The sequence below is a fragment of the Corvus cornix genome, chromosome 11, assembly GCF_000738735.6.
Source record: "Corvus cornix cornix isolate S_Up_H32 chromosome 11, ASM73873v5, whole genome shotgun sequence".
Taxonomy (NCBI): domain Eukaryota; kingdom Metazoa; phylum Chordata; class Aves; order Passeriformes; family Corvidae; genus Corvus; species Corvus cornix.
In genome coordinates this window covers 13,671,443-13,696,516 of record NC_046341.1, presented here as the reverse complement: position 1 = coordinate 13,696,516, position 25,074 = coordinate 13,671,443, and the positions used below count along the sequence as shown (strand labels likewise).

The window sequence follows — 25,074 nt, the reverse complement described above, 5'->3', positions numbered from 1 at the left end:
ACCTGCTATTGCAACCACCTTGAATCACAGAAGTGCCTCTTTTAGCAGCACAAAACATACTAAAGTTCTAGAACAGGTCTTTAAACGATTTCCTAATTAAACTGATAGTGAGGAGCTGCAGCTCAGCTGTGACTGATTTATTGCCATGCTGATGTCAAAGGCAGGTGCTGTTAGAGGGCAAAGCCAGTGGTCCTGCTGCTCCCCTTGCTGTAACACATTTATCTTTGCAAGCAGGGGGACAGGGATGCTGATCCAGAGGACAGCCCCAGTCGCTCGGGCGTGGGCCCAGCCTGCGGAGTGTTTGTCCTGGAGCAGTCCAGTGCTGGCTGCAGCACTGCCCTGACTGCAGCAAGGTGGGGACAGTTCAGCAGCACAGAACAGTGGCTGAGCCACTCCTTCAAACAGTCCGTGGCCTCGGGTTTTTTACTGCATTATTGCCCGAGGAGTTAGCAGCTGCAATAGATTCCACTTGCCCTTTTGTTAAGTGTTGCCTGCAGCTGGCCATGGCTCAGTGATAACATGAGTAGGAAGATCTCTGTTTCTAGTGGGTTTTAACAATAATATTGGAAATGGATGTATCTCTTGCCATCCAAATACAGAATATAATTCTTGTCTATAAACTGTAAATGCTATTGAAAGGAAACAATCCTTTACATACAGAACCTACACATTACTCCAGGAGCACTGGCAGTTTCTTTGACAGTAGCTCTGGTTTTGGTTTTGCAATTGCTTACGATTTAAAGTGTAACTCACTTTAATTCTTACCACTACTTTCTCCTTCTCTCTTGCTCTTACTCAATTAGCACCTCAGTTATTGGTAAGCCTCAGGTTTGCTGACCTTGGTCTGAACTTTAGAACTGCAAAGGAATGAAAATGCCAGTAACCACTTACTCTTATACAACTCTGGAATGAAAATCCATGCAAACTGTTCCTGTTTTCCTTTATAGCCTTGAACATGTGGTTTATGAAATTATGATTGGGACAATTTTTCAGCTGCTACAAAATAAGGATAAATTAGAAGATGAAGATACCAAAATCCAGCAGAGTTCACATTCTCTGAAAAAGGTTCTTGAGTCTGGAGGGACAATACCATTAATTTTTCTTAGGGTGAAGTAGGAGTAAGATAGAGGAGCTTGACACAAATGGCTCTCAGAGTGTTGCCTTTTAAATTACAGCTTTATAAAAACATTTTTCCTGTGCTATTAGAAAAAGGGGAAATACCAACCTCCAGTGTCAACTCCTCATGTAAATACATATAACCCCACCCCCCTCTCCACCCCCAAACTCAGTCACTTTCAATTTTACCAAAACCATTATCTTCACACTGGATTCCTGTGCCACTTAATAGGTGTCATGTTCCCAGTGCATCAGACATTTCAGACTGCCCTAGTCCTCAGGAGAATTCAGGAGGGAAGAAGTTGACACAGGCATTTCAAGGCTTTCTTGGCATTTTTGCTGTTGGCTTTGTTGCTTTCCTCCACATGCATTTTCAGTCTTATTATCTTACACATCAGTCTGTGTGAGTGATACAGAACAGATAAAGAAAAAAAATGCACAACTAGGTTAATAATAATTCAGTTTCTGAGAAATCCTCTTCATTACTTTCTAATCCACCACAGCAGAAAATGTACTAAGACATGCAGATCTGAACAGGGGTTTTTTTAGCTCAAGTCCTGGAGCAGGGCATGTGATGGTATCACAGCACTGATGGGGCATTTTTCTGAACAACATTTTCTCATCAAGGTCCATCAACAAGCAGTGTCAGATAACAGTAGCTTTAGGATTACTGTCATAATACCATTCTGCTTTTGTAATTTAGGTCTCCTATTTTTTGTTTTCTCTGCTATTTAAAATACTTCCTTTAAGCCTTATACATTGAGTTCATGCCATGAAAATAAGTTCCTTAAGAAAGGGTCATCATTCACAATAACTGTTATTTTATGTTTCTGTACCTTCTGCAGTTTTCAAGAAGGTCTACCTGCTTGGCCAGTGGCATTTTTAAGACTGAAAATTATCCTTCCATAAAAATCCCTTTCAGCTACATGGGTGTTACAATACTAATATCACTGTAGGTGGAAGACATGGTTAATAAAAAAAATCATACGGTCAGAGTATATACCTAGAAGGGACTTTTTATGTAGTTGGTAAGAGGAAAAAAATAAAATGTACCAAAGGAAGTGGGAGCGGTGGGGCAATCTGATGCTTAAAACATTAATTAAAAAAATACTAGGATGCAATTAATTCCACTGAAGCCTGTATATCTCATCCCAAAAATCAATCAAAAAAATGGCTTGATTGAATTTTTAGATAATTACTATCCACAAACCCCCTGCCAAATATATTCTGTTCTCCAGAAGCGTGACCGTCTTTTAAGCTAATGAACTAAGCCTTGCAGCATGGGAAGGGAAAATTAAATGAGCAAGAAAATCTTTGCTGTGCTATAAACACAAATGCAACAGTGTTGGAAAACATGCTGAGAGCCCAAAGGAAACGTGCAGGGTTCTATCCACTGTCCATACTTACCTCTGCTCCTTTCACTCAGTTCAAGCCATGGGTTGTGTGTGAGAGTATGGGGAGAAGGTAAGAAGGAAACTCAGCTCAGATCTTAACTAGAGAGAACTTAAAGGATTTCCCCTTTGTGTTTGTTTTGTGGGACTGGAATAAGGAAGTTGCATTCTTTTCATTTACCCATGTAGCACTCTGCCATTAGGAACTATAAATGGTATTTTCTCCACCAGGACATGCTTTTCCTTTTGCACATTAGCAGGAACTGGAACAAAAACAAATGCAGAAAAAACCAGATACAAGGAATATAAAAGTCTACATGTGGTGGGTCTTTCATGAATCCTAAAGGCTTGCAAGGGTTCTTTCTGTAACCTTCCATAACACTGCATGTTTCTGACAAGGGAAGGGGAAAGAGGAATTAACTCCCCTCTTCACCTAAATAGATACAAGATAATTGCTACTTTTTTCAGATCAGGTCAAAAATTAAGACTCTTATTTCATAAAATAACAACCTTCTGAGACAAGAGATGCTCTTTGGAACAGGTGGTCCTGCTAGCACCAGACAGTAAGGACTGATCTCACCTGAGCCTTGTTCTTATGGGCAAGTGACAGGAAGCTCAGACAGCCTTTTCAGAATGCCATAGCTGAGGTTTCTAGGGATGAAATGTTGAGGCCAGACAGAGGGGGGAAAGGGTGACATCATGCATAGGAACCATTTCTTACTTAACTTTCACATTAGTGAAACTAAAGAAAGAGGTCTCTGTGCCTTGGCACTTCAGGAAATCCACTCAGGTGCAAGGGCCTGTATGAAGAGAGGGCATCATGTTGGTTTATATCTGTACCACAGACCTAAACCTTGCATATCACACTATTCTGCTAAGAAATACAGTTTACTAAAAAATAACTTGCAAGGAAATAACACCTCCTAAACCCACTTTCTACCCCATCACAGAAGAATAATGTACAGATGTCCCCCTGGGTTATGTTCCAAAACCTAAAACCTATAATCTAATTCCTCCTTGAATGGGACTGGGACTATTTATTCAAGTGTATATTTTTTGACATTGCTGCTCAAGCTGCAAACAAACATCTCACATTCCTGGTTTGCTTATTGAAGGCTCCTCTTTCAGTCAGTGGTCCCTGCAGCAGGGCTGTCAGCTGTGCTAGTAAAGCTGGAAGTACTGGTGCTGCTCATGGAGGAGTCACCTGGCTGCACCTCAGACCCTCACAGGAGGTGACTGAGTTGTGGGCAAGCAAACCCCACAGATTTCTGGGTTCCATTGACAGGCTACGTGTATTTAGTGAGGTCTGCGGCACAGCTGAACTTGCATTGCCTGAAGATAAATAATGCTGCAACATTTCTAAAGGAAACATGAACCATGTGCTTAGAGAAGTTTGTACCACATTCTGTTAACCTGCAGTGTTTGTGCATCCGCTCTATAATCAATGATAAATAATAAAAACAAACCAGAAAGAAAATGTTAACAGAGATTCCCATATACTTGGAAGGTGTTTAACATTGCTGGCTAGGACATAAAAGCATTGCAAGAAAAAAGAAAACTGACTGTAAGAATGCAAAAATGACTCCCTACAGTTTCATGGCATGTCTCCAGACTGAGCTAACTAAATCCAAAACGCTTTTCTTAGTGAACAAATGTCCTTCCCAATGATGTTTTCTCTGCAGTAGTAGGGATCTCAAGAGGTTTAAATACAGGTGAAATGATTTAAGTACTTGCTGTGCTTTGGCCTTACTTTTGGTGATTTCCCCTTCTCCAAGGATGTAGAAGACCCAAGTGTAAAATCAGAAAAAAAGAGATGGCTAGAGAGCCATGTAAATGAACTCAAGAAGGGTGTTTTGTCACATGGCCAAGCGTGGCTGCTGTAAACCCTGCAAGCACTGGGCACAGGGAAATCACTTTTAAAACGTGCTTCCTGGCCTCCTTACCATCTCAGAGTACATGGGGAAGATATGATGGTAAAAATATCAATGAACAGTCCCACCTCATCCTTACCTGTGTGTGCTCTACCACTGTTACCAGCCAGACCCGCACTAAAGGCCTTGGACTGACAAGCCCTGTGCCCCACTGATGCCTCCTGTTGGCTGGAAGGCCAAAAGATTTCGGGCAGGATCAGAGGATATTTTGTAAGCTGTTCCTGTACATGCAGACAGCAGAGGTTACCACTAATCAGCCTCATTCCAGCTTTATTCCTGTGCCTGATTTTACTCCAGCCAAGGCAGTAACATCAAAAATATTCCCAAAAGACTGTACACACATCACTGGTATGCTGCTGGAAATGGTAAGTTATTGTATTCACAAGAATCCTCCAAAATGGGAAGTCGAGGTTGGCAGTCTGATTTTTTGATCTCTGCTGGAAAGAACCTGATGTATGGTTAGAAATTTTTCTTCTCTCAACCAAATGACAAGTAACTACCCTCACAGCACCCAGCCAAATATGTTGTATATTTCTAGCTGCAATAAATGCTCTCTCTCTTCAAAGCACAGATGTTTCACGGGAAAGATGCAAGAGACTTTTGCTCCAGAGCCTTGACAGGTTCCCATGCCTCTCCTTGATGAGTAGGAAGGCACCTGCTTAACTACCATGCTTGGGGAGGCTACAGTCCCTCCTCCTGTATGTGGTCTGCTAACATCTTTTATGCCACATATAAACAAGAAGTATTGGAATAATTTAATATATATTTTAAAAATGCAAATATATTGCGAGATCTTAGCCTTGAAAGTTTATTTTTGTTAGATGTATTAAAAAATTTTTATAGTGAGATATGAGAACATGAAAACAATTAATAGTATTTGGATCTAATTTATCTTTTGTTTCCAAAATCCTCTTATCATGCAGACATCATAATGTCCTTCCTGTCCTTTGACACATTGGCCAAGACAGAGTGCACCAACCTTCTCAAATTAAGGTTTCTTCACAATGCAAGTTTTCAGATTCAGACCTGTCAGCCTCTTTCAGTTCCATGATTCACACGAGCTTTGCATCAAGCCTCAAGTGACAAAATGAATCTACTGCTTCTGGATATTTTTTTTTTACCTTAATGCCACCTGCCTCCCAATACTGGAGTATTCATTACCTTAGATCAGGTTAATAGTGTGCTTATGAGAACTCATTTGTATCTTGAAGCCTTTATATTAAATATCTCATCACCTCAATTGGCTAAAAATTTCTTTACCCCATTACACTATCAAGTCTTGTACTGGAGATGACTCTGCTTTACTTTAAATGCTTTCATTTCAGAACACTTTACTTGTCATGCAAAAATAAAAGAAAGTGTACGAAAATTGTACGTTTTGGGATATATAGAACAGAGGTTAAGAGACAGCTGGAGTGGATGTTCGTGATCAACTGACACCTTCCCTCCCATACCGATTGCAGTGGCACTGCCCTAGCAACACTGCAATTTGCATATAGAAAAGGATAAACCTTCAAAGACAGCAGCAGTTTATTAATTTTAACATAAAGCACCAAAAAAATGCATAAAGCAGAGGCAAGTATTTGTCTATGGGATGTCAGCTATCTCTTCTAGTCCATCATGCTACATTACTATTTCCTCTGTACCTAAATGACCTGTCAGACTGGAACACTGTTCTGAACCAAGCTTCAGTTAGAGAAATTATTGCTTCCGAAAGTATTCTGCAGTTCCTTGCAAAGCAAGGATTCAAGATGGAAGATGTTATGCAAGAGAGAAGATAGAAGACAAGGACAAACAAAGAATTGGTTACGTCTCTTTACTATTGCACAGGCAGTAGTGATTCATTCTTTCAAATAATTTTAAGATTTTTGTTGTCATTGCTTTTGAATAGAATCAGCTATGCCTTAACAAACAACTAAGCAATCACTAAGTGATTGAAGTCAGTATCAAGAGACTAAAAAGCAGCATAAAAGACTTAAATTTAATTAATTCAAAAAACCAGAAAACACTCCTGCATGTCTTTAAGCTGAGTTTTAGTTCTACACATATAATTTTTACGTGCAAATACTTAAAGCTGATATCATTTAAAGCTGAAAACATTTGGCTTCCTACAAAGGAACAGACACTGCCTAAATGCCTTTGTGGCATTTTGTGTTAGTGGCACCCCTGTTTACATGACCAAAGTAGTTCTTGCCTGAGCTGGCACAAACCTTTGTGCAGCCCACCCTCAAACCTGTAGCTTTTTAATGCTGTGTTTTTGCACCAGATTGTTACATGGCATTACAGACTAGAGCCAGTAGTTTCAACATTAATGCTTTATAATGACTGCTGATGCTCTCGCAGAAGATGGAATGACATCTCCATGAAGAAAGAAATACCACTTTGGTATAGTGCAAGCAATCTTTCCCTTTTCACTGCACTCATAAGCAAGTTACACTGTAGATAAACCACAGGGAGACTTGGCCTGTGCTGCAAACCCTGTTGTAGGCTTCAACCCAAAGCCAGAATTCCATCCCCATCCCTCTCCTGAAAAGAGCTTTTGCAGAGGATTTTGTCATCGGTACAAAGGCCGCCACAGAAAATAGGTTCAGTGTAAGACAGGGAAGCAAAAAAACCCACTAAGGTGTCATTGCAGGACTTGAGTCTTCTTCCATTTCTTGTTCAAAAACCAGTTAATGTGTAGGAAATTATTTGTATCCTATTCATACAGAACTTTTATAGGTACAGAATCAGAACTTCAATTTCTACTGGACTTTTAGAAAAACAATTCCTGTGTTCATTCCACTGACAAGATGTAAAACATTTCATTTGCATCTCAGTCAGGGATCTATTAAGGCAGTAAGATTAATTTACTCAGAGCTTCCTACCAGATGAACTTAAATCAATTTTTGATTGCTGAAAAACAGATCTTGTACTGAAAGGTGACTCCAGTACAATCTCACTGACAAATCACTTTCAATTAAAAATTTCAATACAAAACACATTTCAGTATTCAAAACTTCCTCTGAAATCTACAGTGGTTTTGAACAAAGAGTCAAGTAAAAACTGATACAAGCCTTACAAAGTTCAGCCCTCAAGAACCAACATAGTTTTGGGATAGAAAAAGGTGAAAGCAGTAGAGAGAGCTTTATTTTAGATCTTCCCTTAGAGGAGCCCTGGTAACACAGACTCAATTAGGACTGCTCATGAATAAAGCCATGCCTGTATTAAAGTACTAACTAGACCCAGACTTTCCTAGAACTGCTCTTTAATGCAGAAATACTCAACAGACTATGCATGGTAATATTTTAAAATATCACATTTTACTTATTTCTGGTAAAAAAAAATCTGCCATGAAGTTACAACAAATACACGAGCTTTACTACAGTACAACTAAACTACTTTTATTAAAAATGCACCCTGGTACCATGCCAGCAAGTGGGGCTATTTTTGGATAGGATTTTCAAATACATTCACTTGAACTGTGGGATGCTGCTCTCTCCTATACCAATAGTAAAGTTTCCCTCAGTGTCTGAGTCAATAATGAACAATTTCCCGAGTGTTACCCATATTCTTTTTCCCCAGAGGCTGCCACTGACTTCTCCTGAGACACCAGTCACTCCTCTCTGCTGCTTGCTCCACCCGGCTGTTCCAAAGGTCACAGCATTATGTGTTTGAGGCTGTCAGCTCAAATTTTTAATTTGTTAAATAACAGTCTACAGTGGGATGTGAAACAAAAGATTACTTTAGAAGATTCACCATGCCTTTTACATAATCTCACAGAAAATCTCCAATATCCAAGCCTGCAGACTGGGAGCTGGCCTATGAAGTTTTGTACTGACAAACTTCAATAACATTTTAGAAGAGAACTCGGCAGCTGTCTGGCATTAGCCCTCCAGTTTCCATGGATACAACAATTAGATCAGCACAAACAAAGCAGTTGAAATTTTCAAATGAATCGTATTTTAAATCACACTCACACAAAAATCCTGGTGACAATAGACATGTTAGAAATACTGAAATTTCTTAGTTGAAAGCTCACTCACAGAGGCAACACTCTTAAAATAAAGGTTGTACAAGAGAAGAAAATAAATCCAACATTTTACCTTTTCATTTTAGATAAGGAAGACTACATGGAGAGGGAAAGATTGTTATTAATATTTACTGGAAATGATTTCCAGTTACTTTTCTTTTTTTTCGCAATACCAACAAAATTTAGAAAGAAGCTCACCTTTGTGGGGGGCAGAAAAATCAACCCAAACCAACAAGGCCAACAGAGAAGGTATATGTGCTTTTAGGTGAACTGCAACAGGTGCTTTGCACATACATCCAACTTGTTCATGGTGATCCCAAAATATGATACTCACAGACAAATTCTGAACCAAGCTAAAAAAATTTATTTAGCTTGTAAAGATAGAAGGTTGAATGAAAATCTCAAAACAAGAATAATCTTGGGTAATCAAGACAGAGTTTGTCACAAGATTTGCCACCTTTGGTGTCCAAGAAGTCTCATTTTAAACATCCACTGTGCTTTCTGTATCATTGTGTAAGCAAATCTGATGCCTTCTGTTTGTAGTGAGGAAACAAGCTAAAAATGTCAACCTTCTCAAAGATGGAGGAAAACATGACTAAATGCAAGGAAGCAAAGTTTAGATTCCCTTCTCATCAGGCACTATTTTTATAGACAGAAATAAATACACAAGGCTTGCCAGGAGAGATTTCTCTGTTGATTTCTTCTATAATTTATTTTGAACCACAAAAACCTTCCTCTTACAGATTTGATATTAATTATTAAATTCTATGAGAGGAGCTGTTATGCTAAGATTGGGTGTTACTAATTCTTTCATGACTTAAAAATGTTTGTAACTCAAAAATGCAAAGCCTATATCCATTAAGCAGCCCAAACCAAGGTTCTAATGATCTCTTTAAATTGAAAGTGTAATATACTGTGAATATTAATTACATTTTGTTGTTATTACATTAAATAACTTTTCTATACTAGTGGTTTCAGATTTCTCTGAGTTTTCCCAATTGAAGGGCTAGCAACACTTAAACTAACCACCCTTTCAGCATGTTCTACCCTCAGACACTTTGTACAAATTTCACAAAGCCCTCTGGATTCTTTGATAGGCGAACAGGCAACATATACTGCACCAGAGAGCACACAGTAAACTGACTGTGGCAGAACTGAGTTTTAAGTGATTCTCACAGCATGCAAATTTAAAGACTGAATGTCTCATACTAAATTAAGAGACAAATTAGATTTGTAAGTTATGCTAGACTCAGATATCATAGAGAGGTAGCTGAATATTGATGCAAACCAAGCCTTTCTAATTGTTAGTCTCTCTGAGTCACCAGAGAGAGCAGTGACAGGACTGGCACAGTTCCCCTCTGTCCCCAGCCTCCAGCCCTCCACGTGGCACCAGTCCAGAGCACACAGCCCGCCCTGGAGACAGCAGGAAGAGGGAACAGCTAAAAACATCCTGCACCTGGTTCACTTTTCCTCTGGGGTCTTTGAACTAAGAAGGCAGCTGCACAAAACAGCTCCAGTTCAAAAGATTTTTGTTCCTCCTCTTCTCAGACCTCAAGGTACAATTCATTACTTTTGCTATTTACTGTTGCAAACCTGGTGCTTAGGCATATTTTTGTGCCCACCACTCCATTCCATAAAGATTTCCACCCAAATCTCTGCTGTCTGACTGCACCAAAATTTTCTACTAGGAATGACCAGCAGTCTATCCCAAATCCAAACAAAGTTACATGAAACCAAAATGACCCCCCTTGCTCTACATTTCAAAGAGAATCACAAAAATAGTTAGAAAACTATATATAACGTAACAATTAGGATAGAAGAAGGGAAATGTGAAATCCTCATTCTGGAATGACAAAATGCTTCAAACATGATTTTTTTTTTTTTAGACAATAAGGACTGTTCAGGTTCCCCTCTAAAATAGCTTTCTCTATATTCACTATTAATGAGAGTCAGCAAGGACCAGCAGAAGGAAAACAGGCACAGAGAACTATGGGAAACTGGAAAAAAGGAGAAATCCACCAGAGACTGGCATGGCTTCACTAGCACAGCTGTATTTTCTTTTCCTGTCTCTGCAGTTTAACCAGGAAAGTTTACATTTCTCCTTTTCTTTTGATAAAGGAAGAGAGCACTAGGCCATTGGAAAAGGACCAATCTATATTATGTGCTTCAAAAGTTAGTCTAATAACAGATTACTTAATTTTCAAGGCTTTCTTTACAGACTACTGCACGGTTTTTAGTGTCTAACTCCATAACCAGAGGGAGGGGGATATATATACATATTCATCAAAAGTCTACATGGCAAGGTTGAAAAAAACCTAAGACATTAATGTGGAGACTGTCAACAATTCAAGACAGGAACTATTTAAATTAAATGACTTAAAGACTGAAATAGCATCAGCTATTCTGGGGAAGTAGAATTTATTTCTGTAACCCAGATAGCTTTCCCTGTATAATCCTGCCACACACTATGTTCCTGGCTTGCTGTCACTATAAAGCTTGCTATTACAGATTGCTGGGGATACCTAGAAGCACATAAGGATAATTTGTCTACCATGGAATGCTGTATCAGTAAATATCCAGGCTATATCAGTTAGATAAATGGGGGACTCAAAGCTTAACTCATGAAAATTTTGATTGTTTACTACTTCTTCCACTGAGCTTTTTAATGTTGTGTAACATAAAATGTTATAGGAATAAAAGGAAAGCTGGGCAGCAACTGCACTTCTGCCAGGCAATTTAACCCAGAAATGAAGTGGGTTTCCACTACTTCCAAAAAATTAGTTTGATGGCATGTATTGCATCTGTTCATTTTTCCAGTACCTAAACAGGCCAGAATCGTTTTCAAATCTTATGAGTCATATTAGTTGTTTTATGGTTTCCATATAAAGTACAAACTTTTTTGACACTAAAAATTTTAAGTTGTAAGTGAAAAGAGGCCAAGTTTAACCTGCATTATGAAATCATACATGCTAGTCAAAAGAAGACCCAATATGTTATTTCAGATTCATTGCTGATCAATGGCACCCCACTCTCATACAGACATTTGCAAGAGATAGCAAAAGAAAAACCTTTCAAATTAAACAAGAAAGTTTGATTAATCTACATCTTGACCTGGACATTTCACATCCTTCCCCAATTTCCAGGTTTTATTTAAATATGAGAGCCAAGTCAATGTCTGATTTCCACAAACCATGTCTCAGACCCTGCAGAAAGAGGAAAATGTTACTGCTGAGGAGTTTTGTGTTCTAAAGCCTGAATTTCAAAAGCAAAATATCCACCTCGGGTTAATGCTCCTGTGCTGGCTGGCCTCCACACGGGTGTGTGTATATCTATACATGGCTGTACACAAATTTATGTGTGCACAGGGTTAAACAGGCCTCTACCTCTTGCCATGTCCATACAACAGCCTCTGCTGTAGTATCTGTGTGTGGTTTTTGGTCTGCAGAACCAATTTGCTTAAAAGCAAACTGCACAATGTGACTTTAGGGTGTTTAAGTACTACACCCAGCTTTCTGACTAATTCTGTAAAGCTGTGCTCAATCCCCTTGCCTTCTCTGTGACTCTGTTTAGGCTTCTGGAAACTGCAGAGAACAGCTTATGTTTCCCCAGTGTAGAATACTCAGGAACTGCTACAAAGTAAGTAAAGAAGCTTCCATCAAAAACCAAATAGAAAGGCACAGTAATTTCTTCTTCCCTCACAGTGAGTCAGCAGAAGTCAGACCTCTTTCCCAAACACAACTGGCCTCTCCAGGACAGATTTACCCCTTTATTTCCTAAGCTGAGGCAATCACAGCATTTCCTGCTTCAGCAAAATATACTCTGCAGAACAACAAATCTATCCTCAGCGAGGAGGTTTCCATTTGCCCTTATACATGGTAATTAACTCATGGATTTTGTCATTCCCTGATAATGGGAACAATTTTAGGGTAATCAGTAAGGCATTAAGGTTCTACTTTTTTTTTTTTTTTTTTTTTAAATCATTGCTTTCTTTACAATATCTGAGGTAAACTTTTATCCCTGCTCTATGACTTTGGTGGCTAATATTTTATGAAGATCACATTAAATACTCTTGTGCATGAGAAAAGATGAGGTGCAATTATCCTGAAAAGATTATCCTGATCCAAGATACTTAAGGAATTTGAGTCCATTTAGAACCAAAGCCTGCCTTTAGTAACATCTTCTCCTGATGTCAAAATGTTGCTCTGACCTATACATTAAAACAGAATCATTTTCAAAGACATACATTTCCAAAAGCTTTATTGTTCCCTGTTCCCACAGTACAAACTTTGGAAACTTGCTGGCAAACCCTCTAGCCTTCACATATGACATTGATACAAAAATCATGTAACAACCTTAATGGTCTTCTGCTCTTTAGCAACAGCGATAAACCCTCAAGTCCACTATGACCTGGAACATAAAACCCATTAAAGCTGGAAAATTAATTTCTCAGACTAACTCCACAGAATATAATGTTCAATGAAAGTGCCCTAATCTGGGGTCATGTCCATCTCAGCTATACTTTTCCATTACATTACACTAATTTCTCTTGAATTGGGATGTTAAGGCCCTTAATGCATTAATGCAGGTTCTTTGGGCAAGCATTAGATTTGTGTTCTATGGAGTTTTGCAAGAAAACATTTACATTTAGGTTTTTTTATTCTTCTTCTCAAATTTGACTTGTAACATTCCTACAATACGATTATTTTAATGTAAAAAAAAATAGTTAATTTCATGTGTATTTTCAGAGAATTCCACAAAGAATGGATGTTGTGGTGTTACTATGAAAATATCATTAGTTATGTTTGTAGCTTTCAGTGGAAACACAGTCAGGTATACAATAAATGCATCTAGAAAAATCTGCTAGGAATTTCTAGGCCAGCGTAATTCATAAGCAAATTAAAAAGAAGTTTTGGAAATAAAAAAAGGCATATTTAATAGCTTTCATATATGAAAGGTATCTGGTGACAGAGAGCTAAAGAGTATCAATTAATTAATTTTTTTTTCATACAGAGCCAAAAGAGGCTCTACCAATGTCTAGCTTTCACCAACATCAGTTAACAATGCAAATATTAAGTATCTTGAATGAGCTGTTTGGTTGCTTATTGATTTATCCATTGTTCTGTGTGGCCTGGTAAATTATTAAAAATTAAGAGAGCTGAAATGCAGAGAATGGAAACACATCAGGTTTTGCATCATTACAGAAGAAGTAATAACTAAACAGGTATTACCACAGAATATGGAAGCATAGAAGTATTCTTTGCTAGTAACTGGGCATAACAGTGAGCAAAAAGGTGCATATTTTGAGGAAATACAGAAGGAAAAAACCTGTCACAGTGAACCAAACAAAATTCAGAGAAAAACCTCCATCAACAAGGGCTATAATTCACTCAGTGAAATTATTTTTAGCCTTAAATTTAAAAAAAAAAAAAAAAAAAATATCAAACCAAACCAGAAACCTCTTCCCATTATAGTATTTTTTTTCTTCGTGTTATTTCTTATATACGGTCGATAAAATCAAGGGAAGACTGGAGACCAGAATGAGAGGTTAATTGTCCAAAATGGAAAAAAGGGGGGGAGAAGGGACACACGTCACACAGTACCAAAAAGAAAGAGCACAAGTGATGCAGTGCATGCAGAGGGCACACCCTGTATCTTTGTTATGTAGCCAACTTGCTATTCTCATTTACACAGACTCCTTTAGTGGTTTGGTGCAGTGGCAGAGAATTCCTGGAGCCTGACACAGGTAATATCAATGTTAAAAACAACCACCATAAAAGGACAGTAACGATTCCAACCCATAAATATGTGGGTTTGATCTTTCAAAGACCAAAATTGTCAAAAACTTGTTCAGCATGTAATGGAAGAGCAGCTGGAAGCTGCCGTTTGAGCATTATAACAGGGATTAAAGCAACTGCAGCACACATTACCAACATGCTCCAGCAGTGTCTCCAGCCTCCACAGCTGCCCACGCGTGAGGAAGAGATTGAAAATGACCCAAACTGTAGCACCTGTCATGTTGCACATTAAATCACAACTGTCAAGCTATGACTTTTAAACACAGGAAAAGCACATTTTCTGCAGCAATCCACTTTTGTGGTGTGCAGTTTGCAGCAGTCACCACTACCCAGCTCTGCAAACAGACGTGCTGGGCTCACACTGAGCTGGTGTCTGTGCTAAAGGTGTCCACTGTGTCTGTTATTGACACAGTGGACAACAGGAGTCACCAGCGCCAAAGTGTTTAACACTCAGGGACAGGGAACAGGCAGGAAAAGAGCTGCCATGACTGCCCTGCACACGCATGTGCTCGTGTTCCTTATCTGCCATATGACCAAATCTTGAAGCACGACTTAGACTCGGAATATTTTTCCCAGCAATTGCACTCCTGCCTTCCTTCTGAGACTAATGAGGGCATCACTGGAGCTGCTCCGTGCCCCAAACTGCTCTGCCTGTCTCTTTCACTACGTATAGAATTAACCCTGAAAGGAGATTGGTGTCCTTCCTCCAGAAAAGAATTCCACATAAAGGAGAATCAGAGGGATCAATTAAAAGTTCAAAGAGCCAGAGGCAAGAAAAAGCAGGTGTCTCGGAATTACAGGTTTATACCCTCCCTCCTAAGGCAAACTCCTGAAAATGTCATCCTGGAACACAGGACAAACTGCACAATGCTGCTTGTAGAATACACTGGGTCAGGTCATCCACATGAAAGGACCCAGCACTGATTAAGAAACCAGCTGCACCAAATGAGAAATTCCCAGTATCATCAGGAATTCTTTTAGTCCACTGCATACCATCATTAGGCCAACCCCAGTTCAAAAATAAGGTTTAGTACAGCTTATATCTTCTTGTATTTAATACTGTGTTTTTCTAGAGTATGTGCAATATCTACAGTATCTACAGGCATGATTCTGTAAAAAAAACCAAACCAAACCAAACATAACAAAAAACCCCGTCTTAGTAGATTGATTTAGAATTGAGAACACAAAGACAGAATAATACACTCAGATTTAAGAGGTTTATGTTAAATTAAAACATCAACATTTCAAAAATCTGTATTGGACAAAAAATAGGAAATTATTATTTGACATGCTGTAGATTCTGAACATATGAAGAAACAAAAAAGGAATTATATATTAAAGGACAAAGAGCAAAATGAGCCATTAAGTTGTTTCTATGGCTGCATCTGCTAGTGCAAAACTACCTTGGAAAGAATACTTAAGAAAATAAAAGCAGGCTAGGAGAATAATCTAAGCACAAAATATTTGGTTTTTAATTCTGAACTAGGAAGAGTTAAATATGTTTATTGAAAGGACTGCTTTAAAGACATAAATAAGAGGCAAAACAAAACTCTCATTGGCACCACTGAAGCAGAATTACTTGCATGGAGCAGTACTTGGTGTACAAAGCAGAAAACCAGTTCCAAGACATCAGCAGAGTTATTTCTGCGTAAGAGCCCTCTCCGTACCTCTTTAGTACTTAAGAGTACCAAAATGCTTCATGAGAATTTGGATTCCTTCTATTCCAGGTTTGAGGAAACTAGATTTTATTTCCATCCACAGCATTCTGTCAGTTTTTATCACTCATATCCTGTTATGTAACAGAGAGGGGCTGACACAATCCATCCTGATTTAACAGAACCTGAGCCATCATCTGTAAAATCTGAAAAAGCACTTCTCTAATGCTGCAGTGACATGAAACATATTTTATTTTTAACATCAGCTTATTTTTTAATACCTGAGGCAACAAACACTATCAAATAAAATACTTCATTGACACCTGCATTCTCTAGACAGTGCAACTGCATTACCATCATGGTTATTCTCCTGCACAGGGGTACGTAAATTCCACACCAGTTAAGCTGACATTTTTGCTCTATGTGTTAGTTTATGCATAATCTAGGGCCAATTATCTATGAATACACATCAACAACAGCATCAATCACACACAGAAAGCTCAGTTAGAAACAGATTTCCACCCCTTTTACTCTATTGTGACCAAGTACTTAGATATCAACATCATACTGAACAGAATTTTTAAGCTTATTAAAGTGAAGCAAATTGATATTTGCTCCCAAGGCTTGTGTATCTGCATTTGTAGTTAATGTGATGAGAGTCATAAAACTCCTATATATATGAAACTAAAACCTTAAGATACAAAGCGTGAATGCAGCATTTTGACACACATTTCAGTCTGTACAGATTGCCAGAGTGCCCTTAATCTGTCAGCTACTACCCTTGGTGATGGTGAAGTTAATAATGTCAGTAAATTGACGTGAACCAGTATTGGCACTGAAGACACAGTACTACGTGACCCCATTAGAAGGGAAAAACCAAAAAAAAAAAGATTCAATAAAACACTTCTTCATGGACTCATTATATTTCTCTAGGATTCTCATGAGGAAATTTAATGAGCCAAATGGGCTCCTAATTACAGCTGTTAAAGTCAGTCCATGTGAGATGTGGTTCTGCTCTCCCTGCATCAGTTCAGACACTTTTTGACACTTCACCCAAAAGCAGGAGGCTCCAGTAGAAGAGTCAGCAAGGACCATAACTGCTTCTGAGCCCCAAAATGGCTCTGTTCTACTCTGCTCTTCTGCTCCTCATTTCTATCTGGTTTTAGGTTACAGCACTCTCAACTCTCCACACAATTTAATGCAACAGTCCAGCAAAAAAAAAGTGTAACTATTGACTCTGGGAAGGCTCCAACACTCCCCACCAGGTGAGACCAAGTGAGGAGAGGAGCCCAGTGCCCCCTGCCCTTCTCGTAGCAAGCACCCATCCTGATCCCGATGTGGAAGTGCCACCTTGGCTGTCCCCTCAGGCTGCTGCCTGATTTAATCCTCTGCCTCGCTGCACACACATCTCTGCCAGCACAGCTGATAAAACACAGCAGGGAAGGGAAAAGAAAGATGTTTCTGGATGGCAACACAGTCTTATAAACCACTGCTTTAAAAGTAGACTGGTATGAAAATCAATCACTCAAGATAATCCTAAAGAAAAACTAAGAGAAAAGCAGAAAAGAGATAAAACCAGCACTAAATAGAAAAAAACGTGGTAGAAAATAAATGATGTACGGACACTTGGATATCACAAAATTTTAAAAAAGGATAAACTGAAGCAGAAAGTAACATTTCAAAACTGAAGTTATTTGCAGACATGCTATTTTTTAAAAACAGCAAGTGAGCATCTTTCTCAGCAATTCTCAGATACACTGATGTAAATCCATTTTATTTAAATATATGTTGGGCATTCTGAATGTATCAATGCAAGTGCATATTGTAGGACTCACTGAGAGAAATAAAATGCAAAATAATACTACTTTTAACTTCACACACGTGGAAAAAGCTCAATGGCCCCTATGCTTTTACAATACAGCTCACTGAGAGGTCCTGGTACGTTCCATTTCAAAACAGTCAGACCAGACAACAGCTTTTCATGTTTAGTTCCTGTCATGTTTTTCCTATTGATGACAGGAACCATAAACCCCTGTCTAGCTTCTGTCTCAAGACATCAAAAAGTAATCTTTGATCTTATTCCCATGGGTCCCTATTGCTAGTGAAATATTTGATGTGAATATATTTTTTTTTATATGGCAATGTTCTCCAAAAATCCCCTTGAACACACAAAAGCATGAAACAAGTGTTTTGGTAGAATATTTTACCAGAGGAGTTGAACAAACTGTTAAATAAACTCAGATCTGCTAAACATGGATATTGCGATACTTGGTTTGCAAAGATGTTTTGATACCAACATCTGAAGTCCAGTAACCCGGGGACCTATTGTCAGATCACTGTTTACATAACCAGAAAAGTGCTGCTGGCATCTTCATTTGGATATGCAGCTGCTCCTGGCAAACTGCTTCCACATGTGGCCACAAGTTATTTGCGGCCCAGGACTTGAAAGCAAAATCTTTGAGCTTACATTGCTCTACTCTTACTTTAGGTTTCATCAAAAGGTTCTGCAAACTGCATAAAGCAACCAAACAGAACTGTTTTTGAGGCAATGGCAAGGAGGAAAACCCCAAGCCAACAAACCCAATCCCCAAATGCAAATCAGCCTTCAGTTCTAAACCAGTAAAGAATAGCTGGGATGACAGAGTACTATAAACTTTGAAAGTTAACTAGGAAAAAATCCAGTAGTGATTATGCACAGAAGAACCATTTCCAACAGCAATGCAGATTTCTCTTAGCCAGGTCCTTACAGATACATCTCCCACATGGAGGGATTTGGGAAGTTTTACATGTTACCACATTCTGCTTCCTCTTAAACTGTGCTACTGACAGAGGGTGGTAACACATGGCAAGAAAGGACTGGTTAGTGAAGGCTGGCATTAGCCTGTCTCTAACCTAAAGAAATCAGATCCTTGCCTTCTGTTGCCAACAAACCAATCTGAATTGAGAATATTTGATTTTGTTATACAGGTAAAACTTGTACTACACACATTAGGATAACCTACTGATACCTTGATATATCACTTCAGGTACTGCCACTAGCATGAAATCTGACATATGTTATATACATAATGGGTCTACCAGCAAATTTCAGAGTTAATGGGAGGGCTTTTCCTGACCAAAACTGGCTTTGAGTTGCATCCACTGCTTCTTAGGAGGTGTTGTAGATGTACAGACTCTGAATGTAGAGATCTTTGAGGGGCTTGCTGAAAATAATACGTTTCTCCTGCAAACTTCTCACAATACAAAACCTTTTGAAGATGCTGCTTTATTCCCTCCCTTATTTTTTGCAACTTAGAAAGGTAAAACAAGTAGACAACCTGCTAGATGAATGGAAATACCCTGGCTGGAATCCAAAATGGTATCAGTAACCCCCTTTAGTCTGAAAGAAAATAATTCTCAAGGATTAATTTGATCTCCATTTTACTACACCACACTGGTTCTTCATTTGGCAAAGTTCTTGAATCAGGATATTTATTACCAAGTAATATCCTTGAGACAACTCATTTTCCTTCCTATGCACAAGTGTTCAAAGGAAAATGGACATTTCCTGCCCACACTGTGGAAGCTCCGGATTTTATTTTAAATAAAAAAGAGGCTCCTAAAACTGGTACATAAATCTCAAAGTCCATCTGAAGGGAAAGGTACCACATTTAATACATTTCCAGTCAGCCAAACAGATATACATAGAGATATAAAAACTTTTTTTTTTTTTGGTGTAGGTTTATTCCCTTATAGAAAGCTGAAATCATTCAAAGCAAATATGTTCATAATTCCAGGTTTTTTGTTAGGTTGGTTTTGGAAAGACAATACATACGACTTAGCATTTTGTATAATGCTTAGCAAACTGCTTAACAGCTCATTGATTGCCAATAGTTCATATAGAGACACTTCTGCTATAACAATTCTCAGAAAATTTAATGCTTCATGGATTGTGCACATGAAGAAGAGTTCAAAAGCACACTAGGTGTATTTTGAAAGCTTTATCTAGAATACAAGGGGCCAAAAGTCTTTGACAAAAGGGCTGGGAAGGGCTATCACTGAGACTGCTGCATAGTTTTCATTAAGAACTGGCAGCTCATTGTTAGCCATTAGGTTCTCATCATTCTGATATTACATAGCTAGAGGAGACACAGGTTTGGGAAATTGCTTCCTGTGCAGTTCTCTGGTTAACAACTGTTCCAACTGTGACAGGGCAGAAGCACTATTTTTATTTCTGGAGTAGAAAAAAATTTAGGTTACATCAACATCAGAAAGGAAAAGTCCAGCCTGAAGGCATTGTAACTGAAGGTAAGAGGATATAGCGTCTGAACAAACATGTATCACTTGTATCTCAACTTGGAATACAAATAAAACAGTGACACCATGCAAAGAAACAGTGCTTAGAAATGAAGAACTAAAACCACTGCAGTCATTTCAGACAGATGCATTTTGCCATAAATTTAGACCCGGTAAATTGAAAGGGAAGAGGAAGTTATCCTGTTAGAAAATCCTTCAACTATTTGACTTCCCAACAGCAAAGATGTTGTAAAACTGTGTACTGACATTTACAGCTCACACAAGATTAATTAAAGCATCAGGAAATAAAACTCCATAATTAGTCCTGGAAAAGCCGCAGGTGCCAAACTGCTATTTACAGACTGAGGGGATGTAATATTTTAAAATTAAAAATTGTTATGCATCAACTACAAGGAGACAGAAGGAGAAATGCAGAGCTAACTCAAAGAAAATAACACTCAAACATCTGCAAAAAAGTAACAAAAACTTTGATTATGATAGTTTTGTTAAACTTTTCCTGGTATTTTGATAGTGAGAACCTACCACTTCTAGAGGGCTTAAAGCTTTTCTGAAGCTGATATCCTCCCTCCCACCTTATTTCCTAATTTTGTCTGCAAACATTACTCCTAGCCATTTCTTAAATATCTGTGCAGTGTTTTAGAATAGTATCTCCAGCTCTACCAGTCAAAGGGATGGAAGAAATGTCATCCATAGAAACACCTGTAGCAGGTTTATTTTATTTCTTTCCCCTCCCTACACTTGGTGCAATCTTACATAAGTCAAACATTCTCTTAAGATTTAAATATTTGGTGTCTGTGTGGCTCTTGGGGTCTGACTCTTTGGTTTCATTTGGTTGGTTAGTTTCAGGGATTTTTGTTTGTTTGTTTTAATTTTGAAACTAGGACTTCCTTAGAGCAATCTGAGTCACCAAACATGAAAATTCATCTGATAGTGGAGGTCTACTCTTTTTGCCCTCTACACAAATTTAATATAAGATGCCTTCTTCTTTGAATAAGAATGCTTCTGGGGTTTGTGCACCAACCACTCCTGCTGGCACAACTTCAATGTGCTTTTCAACACTTATTGATCATGTATGTTGGATTCAGGAAGAAAAATGGCTATTTTAGAGATATTTATCAGGCTTAGGAGTGAGATAAGCAGCAAATGGTCCTTAATGCCAAGCACAGCTCTACACATGCACAGAAGCAGAGCTTTGAGTTGCACATAAAACTTCGTAGCTACTCTTAAACTTCAGCGCTTTCATTCTGTCTAAAGTTCACTTTCTACCTCCATCTATTCTTTGTGTCTCAAAGTTGGCTGTAGAAACGTGCCCATCACAGAAATATAGATAAGAACAATGGAATTAAGAGAAATGAGATAAGCATGCTGTCTTGGAGAAAGAACAATATGGAATGAGTGCTGTGGATGGATTTGAAAGAAAATCGCAGTAATTAAAAAAATTGTATTAATTTGCTGTGTTCTACATAATGGTTCTACAGCCATTACTGCCTTGTTTAGAGCTTCATTTTCCTCTTTTCTATCCTTGTTACTCATTATTTGTGCTATTTACACAACCTATATTGTCAGCCACTCTAATATAGATAAACATCTTGACTAACAAGATGTCAGAGGAGTGTAGGGGAACATAATATCTCTATGAAGTAAAGGTCTTCAGGGTCTCAGCAAGGACAACAGTCATTTATTTAGGACAAAGTCCACATTCTGCACAAAATGTCATTACTTTCTTTTCAGGTCATACTTAACTTCCATGACTAATTCCTAAAGCCAGTTGCTCTATTAACATTGTTTAAGATTAAAAATAAGCAGTTTACAAGTAAGTAAAACCCCCTGACACTTCCCTTAGCTCACAGGTGGGTTCCAGTGGGCTCATTGTGCACAAGTACTTTGCATTGGAACACTTACCTCATTCCTTGTTTGTGTGTTACAGAGAATGCTCATATTTTTCTTTACAAATTTCAGTTCCAAGTGCTGTATTACTCATTTATACATTTGACTACCAGACATGAAATCTGACAGTTAGGAAAGCCTAAACATTTCAGTTGGTCTCTTCAAAACACCATTTCAGAATTTCATACAAATGAGTTCTTCCAGGGCTATTTGGTGAGCACTGTCAAATAATACTAAAATATTAGTACAACAATAATACAAAAATAAATTCTTTTTTTCTTTAACTATTCACAAGTTCTTGATGTTAGAATTGTCTGAACTTTATAGATTAAAATAACTTCTACAACTTTGAATTACTAATTTTTTTAATGGAATTTTCTGGAACAGGTTGGTTTCATATTTTGAGACACTGATCACAGTCTTTGAGTAGTAGGTCTTGAATTCAAAACTTTTCAAAGTGAAGAGCTCCTCGTCTGTAATCTAAAGCACAGCAGGTATACTTTTTTATCCAAATGACTTGAATCACCATGGGAAAATTTAATGTGGGTTTGTCACATGAATTAGGTATTTTAAGTTCAGCAAATCCAGAACATTCATAGCTAGATTTTCAAGCTTTGAGAGCCAGTAGCATTCTCCACTACTACAACTGCTCACCTAAGCAAAAACCAGATTCACAACCCTCTCTTTTGCACTCATTCAATTCTTCTCTGGGCAAAAGTAGCAATCTAATAATTGTCAGAAGAAAAAATTTTATGCCTTTTTAAAATACAAGATTCCACTTAAAAAAACCCCTAAAGACCCCCAAAACCCAAAAGTACAGAAGATAAGGAGTGCGGATCAGCAACATGGCAATAATAAATCACATTGCAAGGACAAGGTAAGCACCTGCCAATGGAAGAGAAGGAAGACAGGTTTTTTTGCCTGAAAGTGTGCTGGACAAAGAAATAAATTACTAGTACTGAAGAAGGAAAATCTATTTACTGTGAAGAATGTTCTTCTTCAAGGTTTGTATCTTTTCAGCAATTAATCAAGATACCTGCTTACTTATAGCATTTCCATAGCCCCCATTTATTTCTGCGAAATTAAAGAGAGTAGGTGAAGCAAAGTCCATTCTATTCTTACATAGTGTCAACATTTACGATTTTGTCAGCGCAGAAATTTTGCACAATGTAAAAAAAAAAAAAGGGAAAAAGCCGAGATATTTAACTATTGAGGAGGTTTTTGTTGCCAGAACCACTGACCAAACTAAATAGGGCAGAAGTTACTGCGGTGCAAAAAAACCCCAAACCAAACAAAAAACCCCAACCAACCAACCCCAAGTATCTTTATTCCCTTCTACTAGCTGCACTAATTTTCATTCTACTGCATCTAAAATGTTGCTGCCTACACCTAGAACTTTCTATACATCACCTTATGCAATCTACCTACTGAGAGTTACACATTTATACATCTAAAAAAACAACCGGCTTGCCAGGACAGTAAAACACCATGTATATATACAGTAACAAAACCAGAAGAATTGTACCTGGGACATTTCCTCAAAGCTGCTCTTTCCACAGTCATTGAAAAAGCTCCAGCTGGGCAAGCAGGAACGCCAGCCCCTGTGGGATAGAGGAGAAGGAGCTGCACACCTACCCGAAGTCACCTTGTCAGACAGAGTTGATACAACCGGGGAGAGGCAAGGTCGCCCCAGACCCGTTGCAGGGCTTGTTTCTCAAAAGATTAAATGGTAAAATGGGACCCTGACAAGAAGGGGCCGCTAACGGGAGCTGGTTTGTGCCTCCCTGAGCACCCTCCGGAGGCCTGCCCGGCACGGGGAAGGTGTGAGGAGTCGCTGGGACTCCGTGTCGGGGAGCCCGAAGGAAGTACCTGAAAGGAGGAATTTCCTCTGGGGCTCGCAGCTGCTCCCTGGGAAAGCTGCTGAGCAGGGAAGGAAAAGCCATCCCTGCAGCGGCCGCCTCAGGCGGGGCATGAGCTCTGGGCTGAGGGGCCAGGTGGCGCCGGCCTCCCCTCCGCACTCCTGAGGGCAGGGATGGTGCCCTGGAACAAGGGGGAGAGCTCCCGCTTCCCGAGGCTGCCTCTTTGTGTCGGCTGCCATGTATTCACTCTTCTCTTCGGGGCTATGGTCCCTTCTTAGGCCGTGCTTTGGGAAAAGCTTGAGAGAACGTCCTTACCTGAGCGGCTCTGTGGTGAGGGAGCAGAGCAGGCGTGCCCTGGGTAGTGGCTTTACTTCAGCCTTCTCCTTACAAACTCCTGGTCTCAAAGAGAGTGAGGAATCACTGAAGGCGTGAGGAGGATTTCCCATTTTTCCCCACTCAGCTGAGGAAGCACCTTGAGGAGAGGGAAGCTACGGGATGGAGGTGGGTACCAAGCGAGTGAGGGAGGGGGGACCTTCCCAGCAGTGATGGTGGCCCTGCGTAGGGAGGAGGAGGAGGGACAAAGCACCACAGGGTTGTAAGGCCCCGCAGGACTTTTCTCAGGGGTGTAGGGATTGGAGAAACTACAAATTTCAAAAGATAAAATATATGTATATGGTTTATGAAGAGAAAAATAAGTAGAACAAATGTAGAAACACTGATGCTTTAAGACAGATACTCTAAAATTTTGTAATTCCCCCAAAAAGTTAATGTTTGTGCTTTTTACTTTGTAGACTCCAGGAAAGAAAAGCACTTAGCATGTTTCATTTAAAGGATATAAACATTTAACTAAGAGTATTTGAGTTATTAACTTAAGTATCAGTTTCAGTGATGTTCATCAGCATAACTTTTTTTCAAAATTGGTTATTACACCTTCAAACTGTATTATCAGACTGTAATTGCCAAAGCTTTCTGTGAATGCCTACAACAGATTTTACTAAACCAAAAATGTTTATACAGTTCTTTAATATCAGATGCCATGTGTATAATATTTGTGGTTGCAACAGATATAATAATCTGGAGACTACAAAACTGCAAAGGAGTAGAACCGAGCAAACTAGAAACAATTCACTTC

The 25,074-nt window shown here is 38.9% G+C and overlaps 1 long non-coding RNA gene across 1 annotated transcript; it reads right to left on the bottom strand.

Annotated features, from left to right (window-relative positions):
• Nucleotides 1–1,274: 1,274 nt before the first annotated feature.
• On the bottom strand, nt 1,275–24,340 carry LOC109144245. The gene is made up of 3 exons (XR_002044870.3): nt 24,258–24,340; nt 23,609–23,684; nt 1,275–1,515 (listed from the first exon to the last, which is right to left on the bottom strand). It is a non-coding gene; the product is annotated as an uncharacterized LOC109144245 (long non-coding RNA).
• Between the last annotated feature and the right edge of the window lie 734 nt (nt 24,341–25,074).